Below are 12,983 nucleotides of genomic sequence, written 5' to 3'. Positions count from 1 at the left end.
TTGCTCATAGACTGAAAAAAAGAAAAAAAAAGAAGGAATGAGATCATATTCAACTGAGTAGTCCACAAGGCAACTGAATCTCAATCAACAGTAAAATAAACAATAAAATATCATTCTTTTTTAAGTATATTTATAATTATCAAATAAAAGAATTAAAAAAGATATTTAACTTAAATTTTATTCATTTAAAACTCAAATCTACCTTTTAAAACTTACATCTATCAAAAACACAGTGCCACAAGAAATAAATAATAAAAAAATATATATATAAAATTGAAAATAAACCATTCATAATAAGACATTGAATCTTTTGGACAGGATGAAAACTCAACTACCAAATTGAACACACAATAATAAAGTCTAATACATTAAAAAATCTCAAGGGATTCTATGATAAAGACATGATAATAATAATAATAATAATAATAATAATAATAATAATATAAAACGGATTCATGAGCTTGTGAATAGATAAAAATATTAAATATTAAAATATTAACTAATCTTTGAAGAGAGAATCAACATTTCTTGTTTTTAATTAAACCAATTGAAAACTCCTGTTTTTAACTAAGATGAATATTGCATAATTTAATTTACATCTAATTCTGGATCAATCCTTATTAAGTTCCTCTTCAACGAATATATGTATTTACATGAACTTTGTCGAAACATTTAATATCATTATTATGTGTTAATGTAAATCGAGCATGCTCTAGTAGCTTTAAGTATTACAAAAATTAAAAAATTAAAAAAATATAAAAATACCCCTAACAACTTCAACAGTTATACAAAATACTAATATAAAAATACAAAAATATCCTTAAATGTTATGCTTATGTTTTGTCTCTTTCAAGGTTAAAGACGTAATTGCACTTTACATTAAAATTTAAAAACCTTAAAATACTCTTATCCAGCAGCACAATATTTTTTTGACTCTGGGGTCAAATATGTATTTTTATTGCTATGAAACTTATGCAAAGTTAAAAACACTATTAGTTAACAGTTTTATATTTTGTTGACTTTAATGGTAAAAAAAAATAGTTTTACTGTGAAAAAAAAAAAAAAAGACATCAACACCCTCATCCAAGGGGCCTAATTTTCTTGGACCAAAAGGCACAAAAGTAATTTTACTGTAGCTCAAAACATATTTTACTATAGATTAAGCTACAATAAAACACCCATGTCATTTAGGTAATTGTTCCCGAGGATGTGGAAAATGAGGACAAAGAAAAAGATACTTATAACCATGATAGTATAAAAGTTGTTATATATATATATATATATATTTGTTTTGTAATGAAAGATGGAAAAATAAGTTGTGAATTTCATGTAGTTTTACTTTTATATTTATACACCACTAGAAAAATAAACAATACAAACAAAATATTACGTCGTTGAAAAAGCTTTTCATCTGTCAGTAAGAATATATCCGATGAATTTACTGATTGAATAGTATCGTTGGCTAGAGTCGTGTTAGTGATTTAAGATCTGTCAGTAGTTTCATCATTGACTTAATCACTGACGATTAGCTCGACAAAATACTATTATCAGTGATAAAAATATATGACAACCAATTTTCATCAGTATATCAATCTGTAAATATTATTAACGTATTGTTGATAGATAAACTGTTGGTAATACATCTCATCTTTCCAATGGATACTTGACAGAATCACCGACAATCATATTTTGTCGATGCTTTCGTCGGAATATATCAAAACACTCAACAACTCTTTGTAATTCTCCCAGGAAAATTCACACATTTTACTGATGAAACAACCAACAAAGTTTTTATGTCCGTCGGCAGTGTAGATAATATGTTTTAATGATATCAAAATAATTTGACACTAAACAACATCAAAGAACATTACATGAAAAAAAAAACTTGAATAATACATTTAATATGTGCCAAGGGTAAAAATTTAAATTTCTAAACATTAATTTAATTGTAAAAGTCATTTACAAATGCTTATGAACATTAAGAAGAGGCTGCAGATGGAGGGGGAGGGGGATAAAAATCTTGTGGAGGTCTGTAAAGGGGAGGATAATGATTGGATATGTATGCAATCATCTTCTCCTTTTTGTTGCCTTTTTTTGTTCTTCATACTTTGCCTTCATTTCAGCCCTCATAACACCAATTCGTTGTTTAACCAACTTTTTAATGACTCGTGATGGCTGACTCACTCTAGATTGTGGGGTGTCTGTGATCGAGACATTATAGTCCGACCTCATATCTTGAGTTGTAGTCATAAAGATACCACAAACCTGATTCCTACCGGATCCATTAGTTGTTATAGCCTCCAACTACAATCCTGAATTGTATTCTAGATGAGTTTAAGGGTTCTCCACGTGTTTGGCACATATGCCGATATTATATTGTTCTTAGACAAAAAAAAAACAAGTCAAAGATATGGGTAAAAAAAAATTAGTCTAGACAATGTTAAGGAAGGTTTAAAAGTTAACTTACAATAAACACCTCAGCTTCGTTGTCCATGGACTGTCACATCTTTTTTTTTTTTTTTTTTATCTATCATCCCTATATATATGGGTTTTCGTGTATAACTCTATCGGAGTTGGCTTGCACCCAAGCTGTATCGTATCAACTCTTAAAATTTGTGACCCATGTTATTAGATTGAAAGCACAACAAAAATGTGAAGCCTAATCCCCAACAACTCAAATGTTGAAGGATGAAACAATGTAAAAAATCGATCGCATAAAAAAGTATAATTAAAAGAATGAGAGTGAAAATCAAAATAAAAAATAAATTACACGGCATAAAAAATATTTAAATTGAAGGGTTAAATTGAAAAGAAAAAAACTTTAACAAAACAAAAAAGAAATGAAAAGAATGAGGGCTAAATTGAAAAAAAAATAAAACAACATAAACTTTAATTGAAGAATGAAATTGAACAAAAAAACTTTAACAAAAGAACCAAGGCAAAAAATCAGAAAGAAAGAAGAATAAGGATCGATGAATTGAAAAAAATAATATATGAAAAATTATGATTTAAGGACTAAATTTAAAACATTAAAAACTATTCTAAAATGGCCAATGACAAAAATAAGCAATTAAAAATATGAGAACTAAAATTGAGAAATAAAAAGAAAAGAGGATAGGCATGCACTTTCTCTAGAAGAGAGAGAAAAGAAAGAAGAAAACAAAAGAAACAATCACTGTTGACAAACCGTTCATTAACTGATATTGCATGCCGCACCAGGAGGAAAAGATCGAGGCAACACTTTTAATGACACAACAGAATAGTAGATTTGGCCACTAGAAAGTGCCGCACGCGCCGTCCAAAAAGCACGAGAGCCTCTCACGTGCAGATGCATGCAGAAAACATGCTTACAACTTTTTGATTAAGAAAATAATTATTAAGCTCAAAAGGTCCAAATATCTTTCATGATTCTGGAATCAACAAAAAAAAAAACCAATGTAAAAAGACAGAATCGACCTTGAACACAAGCTTTTATTTATTTTTATTCTGATAACACAAAAGTTATTTGAATTTTATGGGGAAAAAAAATGACAAAAATACCCTACGTAAACAGATCTAAATTTTATGATTTTAAAGATAAATAAGTTAATTTACTGCTCTGAAAAAAAAAAAAATGAAAACATTCTCTGCCAATCCTTTAATGGCCAATGGACCATTGAAAAAGAACAAATTTTTTCTTCAAAGGACGAAAGCATAATTTAATTGTCACAATTAATAGACTTTTGTTTCTGTATGCACAATAGTCTTCACAATGTTCTGGCAATGCTATTTAATGTTGCAAAATGTTCAATCACAGATGATTAGATTTGTGACCGCATAGTATTAGAGTTCAAATTTAAAGAATTGGAAAGAAAATAGGGAGTTATATTTTTTTTACGAGGATGTGTTATTTTTAATGATTAATTAGGGTGATAAAAATTTTTGGTGAGATTTGTTTCAGAGTAATAAATAATTATTATTTGTTATATGAAATATGATGTTAATTAATTATGATGAAATATTAATTTTAGAAAATAAGTGTAATTATTAGTTCCTGATTTTTATGAAACTTTTCCAACAAATTAATTAACTATTGAAAAGCTAATTAAGAAGATAAATAATTAATTTAAATATGTTTATTGATTTAAGATTTATCATATAATATTGATGATCTAATAGTGGATTTATCAATAAGCTATAAATAATTATTATTTAAAATAATTTATTGATGGTGTCCTAATTTTGCATTATTTAAAAATACTTTACCTTCTTCGAATGTAAAATTTAAATTTCCACATATCAAATGCAAAAACTAAAAATACTCGAACACAGATGATGTTTGCAAGCATCTTCTAAGAAACAATACTTTAAATTATAAATTGGACAAGATATAAGGAGCTACTAGCCATTTAACACATGCTTAAGCACGAGGTATATATTTTTTCAAAAAAGTAGTGGGTTTGCAGGTTTCTTCAATGTGGTTTTTTATATAAAAAAATTTAACGCCTATACAAGTATCTAATTAAATAAATCTATAACCATTTATGTAAATAAACAGAAAAGAATCATTAACAATAACTAAAAGAGAAATTAATAAAATTAGAGATGAATGTAGATCAAGATATTTAATCAAACAAAATGAGACATTCAACTGATTGTGTTTACTGAACTTGTTTATTAAACTCAATTAAAGATAAATTCACATCCTAAAAAACACATGACCTAAAAGATAAACACCAATGAAACTGATTGAATAAACCCACGATCTAAAAAAAACATTATGCAAGACCCAACAAATCAATAATATTATTTAAAAATGATTTTTTTTTGTATTTTGGGAAATAAAGTTCATTTGTATAAAACCCAAAAAAAATTACAGATGAATTAGAATAATATCTTGAAAAATCACACACAAACAAAACAATTCTAAAAAAAATAATTTAAAAAATGGCATGCAAAACTCATGATCTAGGTCATGAGATCGTAATCAACCCAAAGAAAAGAAATTGAAGATAATCACAAAACTAATATTAAAAAAAAAATGCAGAACAATAAGATCTTATTAACTCGAATCCCCAACAAATCAAATGTCAAAAGATAAAATTAGATAAAAAAAATAAATTACACAAAAAGATCTAAAAAAATTAAGGGTGAACAAAAAAATTAATTAGAGGGCAAATAAAAAATTTCAAGTTGAAGGGTTAAATTGAATTGAAAATTAACTTTAACAAAAGAAAAAACAATAAAAAGAATGAGAGTTAAATTAGAAAAAAAAAACTTTGATTGAATGATGAAATTGAAAGCAAAAAAAGCTTCAACAAAAGGGTCAAGAAAAAAATTTAAAAATAAAGACCAAAATGAAAAACAAAACATTTGAGAAAATTGTAATTGAAGAACTAAATTGAACAAAAAAAACTTTTATAAAAGGAATAAAAAGAAAATAAGAAATTAAAAGAATACAGACTGAAATTAAAAACAAAACAAATGATAAATTGTAATTGAATAACTAAATTTGAAAAAACAAATTCTTTAAAAGGAATAAAAATGAAATAAGAAATTAAAAGAAAGAGGATAGAAACTATATAAAGGAATGAGAACGAAATCAGAAATTAAAAGAATGAGGACTTAAACTAAAAATAACACATATGAGTGCAATTGAAAGATTAAATTGCAAAACAAAAAAACTTCTATAAAAGAAATAAAAATGAAATAAGAAATGAAAAGAATGAGGACTGGAATTGACAAACAAAAAACAAAGAGGATAATGATGTACTTTAACTGTTAGGATAGAGAAAAGAAGGAGAAAAAAGACAAAAAGACCGTCGGTGACAATCCGACAACAATCCTCTGCCACATGTCAGTCCTAGTGGACAAGGACACGGTTTCACATCTAGGGAGATGGTGGAAGGCCATATTTGGCCACCAGGGATGTCGCACACACTGCCTGAATAGTGCGGACGTCATTCACGCACTAGTGCGTGTTTAACACGGACCCACAGTTTTCAGATTTAAATATTCAAAAGTCAATGTGAAAAATACCAAAAATCCCCCATGACCTTGTTAATTACACAAAATATCCATATGAAAGTACAAAAATACTTCAAAGTACAAAGCTTCATTTTTGTCTCATCCAAAGTTAATTCGTATTTACATTGGACATGGACAATAAAAAACTAAAAAAGCCCCTGTCTAGTAGACTATTTTTTTATTCTAAAGGTAAAGAAGTATTTTGACTATTAAAAAGTTTGTAAAAAGTCAAGAAAGTCCTTGGCCAATAGTTTAAAATTTTATTAACTTTGAAGGTAAAAGAATATTTTCACTGTATAAAAAAAAAGATACATATACCCTCAAGCAAAGCTTCATGAATAAAAGAGTGAAGAGTAAAATGGTAATTGCGTTGTAACCAATGTGAAAGTGCTAGTCTACCCTCAAGCAAAGCTTCAGTTATAAAAGAAAAAATGGTAATTTTATTGTAATCCAAGACACATTTCACTATGAACTGAGCTATAGTGAAAAACACACAAGATTTAGTTTTTTAGGTAATTTATAAGGGAACCAGCGGTGACTCAAGATTCAACGCCCTTGACTAGGGAGGGGTTATAAGTACTGTTGTGAAGGATTTTTTAGTTTGAAAGTAGTTGAGGAACAGCCAAATACAAAGGTATAAAGACTCAATTTACCAACGAGCTCTTATAGGTAGATTTACCAAGCAAACGGAATTGCTTGTGTACAAATGATGAATTAAGCACACGAAATTGCTTATAATTCATAATTTTTATTTTGAAGAAAATTATCCCGATCCTCTTGATATTTGAGAGAAGTAATATTTATTGTCTACAAGACCCATCATCTTCTATAAAACATAATTTCTACTAGGTATTTATTGAATAAGTTCGTGTATCATTTCTGCATCTTCTTTCTAAAAAAAGAAAGCTTTAATTAGTAAGCACAAACTGGATTTTCATGAGACCACCCACATCACTTATGGATGGGTTCAATTTTAAATGCACCAACAAACATGGACGGGGTTATTGGGCATTAAAACTTGCAAGATAAAGGAGCTGAGAGTAATACAAAGATTAGCAAGTGCACTGGAAAATGCTCTTTAGCAATGCCCTAACAAAATCTCCTCCTATGAGGAAACTATTGCTCTGTCACTAGCCAAAGTTTCGTTCACACCTACCTGTGACCAAAATTGTTTATCTGCAACACCAAGTAAAGAGAAAGATGCCATGAATGATGGAGATGATTGTTACACTTCTGCAATCGGTAAAGTCATCTTAGACTTTCAATTGTTTTTCCCTGTGAGTCTGTGAACATTACAAGCTATCGATGATGTATACATGAGATTTAACACTTCGCCCTAAATTTAAGGAGAGGAGAGGAGAAGTTTTGAAGAAAAAGAAGAGACGAAGATTAAAAAAAAAGGAAAATAGAGAAGAGAAAGAAGCAGGAGGGGGAGAGAGTGGAAAAGGAAAAGGAAAAGAAAAATAGAAAAGGTAAAAAAATCAAGTCAAGATATTTGACTTTTATTTTTTGCTATAATTTGTCACATAAAGTATTTTTTTAAAAATAAAGTTAAAGTATTACAACAATTAAGATTTATTTTTTACAATTGTAATGAATAGATATTAGACATCATAACATAGATGAAATTGAATGTTAGTTTAATATTTCTTGTAGCCATTCGATTAGTTACACATGATATTATTAAATTCATGTAAATACATATTTATTATTAATAAAGGATTAATTTATCTTCAATATTTATATAATATTATATTAATAAATTTAATATTTGATTTATGAATCTATTCTAGCCATCTAGTTAGTTACTTTTAGAAAGCAAAGTCATCCTTGGTGACAAAATTGTTTTTAAATTTATAAAAATGTAAATATCTATAAAGAAAACCTTAACATTAAGTTTTAATTGTAAATATTATTTGAAAATATGTATTTGTTATTTGAATTCTATTTTCTATGTTTATGTTGATGTGTGTGAATTTATGCTTGTGTTCTTGTGTTTTGGGACAACTTTCTTTGATGGCACGAGTGAATTTGGACTAGATTGGTATGTAAGTGGTGGTCTTTAAGCCCATTTTAATCAATATGATCTTAAAAAAAACTTGGGCCTATAATTTATAAATCATACTCTCGAGTCCAACGTTCATGTTTCAAAAATGAAAATCGGGTCTTGTAACCATGTCCAAGTCTCAAATTGTTGTCTTAAATCATTATAGTTTTTACCTTTAATAAAAAAAAAACACACATATACCAATTTATGCAAACTCTTAACATATAAGTACATTAAACACCTCTATATTTAAAAACAAACAACAATACAACTTATCTTATATAGGATGTATAGGGTGATGACTATCTTCTTTATCACATAATCAACCTTTTACCTAGACCTTTGAAAGACCTGTTAAGGTTCTTAGTTGCCATAAGATTAAAATGTGACTCATTTTTCTATTTTACTCTTTTTACATATAGTTCTCCTTGATGTTCCAAATAAATATTTATCTTTATGCAAGCTATATTTGAATTTTCACAGAAAAAGAAGAAATAAATACAAGTCATATTTTGAAAGTTCAGTTTTCCTTAAAAGCATACATTAGACCATGTTATGGTAGATAAAAAGAAAGCTTAGACCGAGCATAATCATCAACATGAGACTTAAAGGATAAAATGGCTCGATTAACTAGCTTGTTGAAGTAAATTATTTACTCTAAATAACTTGATGAAAAATCCTTAGAAATTGTCACCGTAAAGCTCATTATGAAAATGCTTTCCTCTCACTCTTTTATATTGATCAAAGTAACATCTTCTAGAGGTCAAACACCTACATCATTATCTTAACATGGACATCATTCTTAAAACATGCAAAGTCCAAACCATAAAAAGAAACACCATAAATCCATCATCTTTGTTTTTAGTTTCTCTCATTAATATCTATATACACCCTGTGAATACACGCCAAATAACACCTTAACCATTTAAACCCACTTAACCTACCCTTTCTTAAATGGTTCAACAAGGATGCCAAGTGTGAGTACCATATAGGAGTCGTGGAACATTCCATAGATCACTATTGAGGTTGCAAGAAGCAGATTAACAACTTGATCAAACATGGGCGGTTATTATTTGAAGAAAAAAAAGAGTATATAGCATAACCATAAAAGGACACAAGACTATTAAAGAAGAAGATTTATATGAGCCTCTTTCAACTAATAAAATATATCATATGCAAGATGTGGACATTTCTAGAAAATATAAAGTCCTTAAAGTTATTAAATACACATAAGCTCAATTTTTGAAGACCATCTCAAGATGTACTACAATAGAATAACTAAGGTTATTCATGATGTGAAATTTTTTATCCATTATTTTTATGAGATTTTGGTTGGACCTACTCATATCTGATATGTGGGGTTAGATCTCTCTAAAATAAAGAAATGAAAAGATTTGGCATACACCTTTTTAAAATAGTTTGGACTCAACTTAGAGGTGATATCGAGTAAGTATAACCTTTAAAAAATGAAGAGCATAAATAATAAGTTAATCAATAAATATATTATAAGATTGTACAAAACAACAATGCAAACATTTTCTTCTCTATCAGAGAAGGAGCTCACCTTTATTTTCATTGACACTTTAAAGGCTCCATACTAAAAGTACTTGATTAGGAATTCATTAGCCTATTTTATAAATATGCTAACCGTAATAGAAATTGTTGAGCAAAGCTTGAAATTATAAAGGATTAAAAATCCAACAATGAGGTTTGGTGCCATTTCAAATAACAAATAAAAAAATGGTCTTCAAATTAGGAATCTTGACCATGCACACCCTACCAAATCATCTCAAATACCATTTAGTTTCGTAGCATCACCAACTTCTCAAGTGTCATTATCCAAGATTGATATATTTCTACTACTTAGCATTGCCTGCTATTACCTTTTGAGTATTGGATACATTATTCCAGTCCCGAAAAATCCTATATAACCACCATGTCCAAGGTGGTATGATCCAAATACTAAATGTGAATATTTTCACCTCGATATGAACATATACTTTTAAAAATTAAAGGGAATATGGAAGACGGAGTCACAACGCAGTTCCTTAAGGAAACTAATAATTCTAGAATATGCATTAATTCTAGAAATTTAAGTAAGAGGTTGGGTATGCTTAAGGGAAGATAAAAATCACCATTACTATATCCGTTCTGAGAAAAGATTTCTTTAGCTATGTGTTTCTCCCAAATTTATTTGATGCGTGACATTAATTGTCCAAGATTTTTTTTAGCTTATTTGCAATTTATTTATTGTCAATGGATTATTTGAATAGTTAATGTCGGGTCCTAAATCAGGAGTCACGCAACTTGACAATTTTTTTGTTTTTAATTTTATTTATTTATTTATATTTTTTTGACTCTTTTTATTACTATTATCATTATTATTATTTATTGAGTGGTTGAAAAGACTATTGCACTCATCCCATATTGATCCTTACTCGGAGGAGACTTATAGACTTGTTATTGACTTTTTATTTTATTTTAGAAAATCGTGTTAGGTCTACATCGGTTCCTAAAACTAGAAGACACATTGACTACCCATTAAAACATAAATTTAAGTTTAATCAAAACTTTACTTTAGCTTGATGAAAACTCACCAGCTCATTATTAAACTTGTTTTAAGGTTAAAAATATCGTGCAAGACCTATATCATTCCTTAAAACTAGGAGACATGTCCACCTAGCTATTACAACCTAAACTTAATAAAACAATCTGATGATAATTTGACAAAAACTTATAGATGTTGTTTTTGTTTTTTGTTTTAATAAATATCTACACACACATACATATATAAACAATACAGATGTAGTTTTACAAAATATAAATAATGTCACTAAAAAGCAAATAAAAATAAAAATACATGGTGAATAGTAATATGTTTTTTTGGCATTTTAAATAGTAAACACGCTAGCCTAAACAAGAAAGAAAAGAAAAGAAGAAAAAAAGATATGGGCTTACCTCAACGCTAGTTCTAGGTGAGGAAGGGCTGTTGTGGTTGCTACTAGTAGTGGAGATGATAGTGAACGGGTTTTTAGATGGTTTTTCTTGGGCTTATTTGGTTTCTTTCTTTCTCTTCAGTTTTTTGTTTCCTTTTCTCTTTTTTTCCTTTCCTTTTTCTTTCCCTCTTATTTTTCTTTCCCTTTTACTACCTCATGGTTCACAACACCTTCATTTATAACTTAAAACTCTCTATTTTCTTCTTCTTTTTCTTTATCCTCTACTATATACTAGCTCAAACTAGATTCACTTCTCTCACACAGCTTCTGAAAAAAATAAAAGATCTTATCCAAGAGAAATCTGCATATTGGGCACAACTCAAACTCTCTTTCTCTTCTTCTCTTATCTTGACATTTTCTCTCTTTAACTTTGCTCCTCTTGTTTTTTGATTTGCCCCTCTATTTATAGACAATGATGAAGCTCTTTAAATCTTTCTTGGTGGAATGATTATGACCATTGGTTCATTTGAGTCAATCTCAACCCTCCATTATGTTATACACTTTGGCCAAACATGCCTGGATTAGCCTTGTTGTTGTGGTTTCGGAGGGTCAGAGCATATCTTTTTTAGCTGAGAATGTTAAACACATGCAGGGAGGGAAATTACGTGTTGTTTTTCATTTTTTAGAGGTGTGGGAGAGAAAAAAATCAAAGTATTATTAAAAGCCATAAAAAAATAAAAGAAACCTTTTTTTTTTTTTAGCAAACTCAAAAGGAAGAAGACACTATTCAATCCTATGCATTAAAATGACATCGTTTTGGTGCATTTTATTATTTAAAATAAACTTGTGTGAAACGACACTATTTTATACAAAACACACCATTTTATCTAAATAGAACTTTCAAGTTTTCAAACAATTCCCATAATTTTTCATCCTTTTTCAATTTGTTCATTAGATTTATATTTTTTTAGCCAATCTCAACCTTTTTCTCTTTATTTATTTTAATTTTATCACTAATTGCGTTAAAAATAGTCCTTCCATTTTGTTGTCTTTTTCAATTTGGTTATTGGCTTTCCAATTTCCAATTATTTAGCTAGTTTGAACACTTTTCTCTATTTTTAAAATTTCATCCCTGATTGCATTTTTCTTGTCCTTGTATTTTATCGCCTTTTTCAATTTAGTTTTTGACTTTCTAATTTCTAATAATTCCTTTACTAATTGCTATTTTTTAATTCTTTTCTTTTTTAATTCTTTTTTTTTTAAATTTGTTTTTGCTTTTCTGATTGAATTTTTTTAGAGGAGTAAAAAATTAGATTATGATAAGTATCATAATGAGATTTTGAGCAATTTAATTGAAAATTATAAGAATTTCAAGTATCAAGTTTAAAAGTTGATTACTAAAAGCCATATTGTTTTTATAGAGAATAATGGTACATACCATATCAATACCAATCCATCATTGACATAGTAAGTGATTGATAAGGATGAGTGATCGGTATGGATGATGCATGAGGCATCTGAGCATTACTAAGTCGTAAATGTTAAACATGGAAAAATGGAATAAGGAAGCATTGCATTGTCACCTGTTTTGTTACTGAATTTGTGAACAAAGTCATCGAAACCTTATTTTTCTTGGTTTTATTTTTCATGTGTTTTGGGACTATATCATATTTTTGAATTGAGTTCTTTCTTTATAAGTTCAAATATTGTGTTAAAATCAAGATATATTTATGTAAAAGTAACATTTGAAAAATTAGTCAAATTTCAAAATATGTTATGCAAACACTTGGGGGAAATCTTTCTTTTTATGAATCCTAAATTCTTATTTTCCAATCCTAAAAGAGTAAAGTCCATATTCTCTCTCTTTTTAATCTCAAAGCGTCTCTACTACCCTCAATAAACCTTAAAAGGTTAAAATCTTGATAATCCCTCATTTGAACCCTAAAATTACCCTTTTCACTTCGAACAAATCTTGAAAGGGGAAATTTGCTTAA

The sequence above is a fragment of the Populus trichocarpa genome, chromosome 2 (genome assembly GCF_000002775.5).
Source record: "Populus trichocarpa isolate Nisqually-1 chromosome 2, P.trichocarpa_v4.1, whole genome shotgun sequence".
NCBI lineage: Eukaryota > Viridiplantae > Streptophyta > Magnoliopsida > Malpighiales > Salicaceae > Populus > Populus trichocarpa.
Note: the sequence above shows the minus strand (reverse complement) of the source record.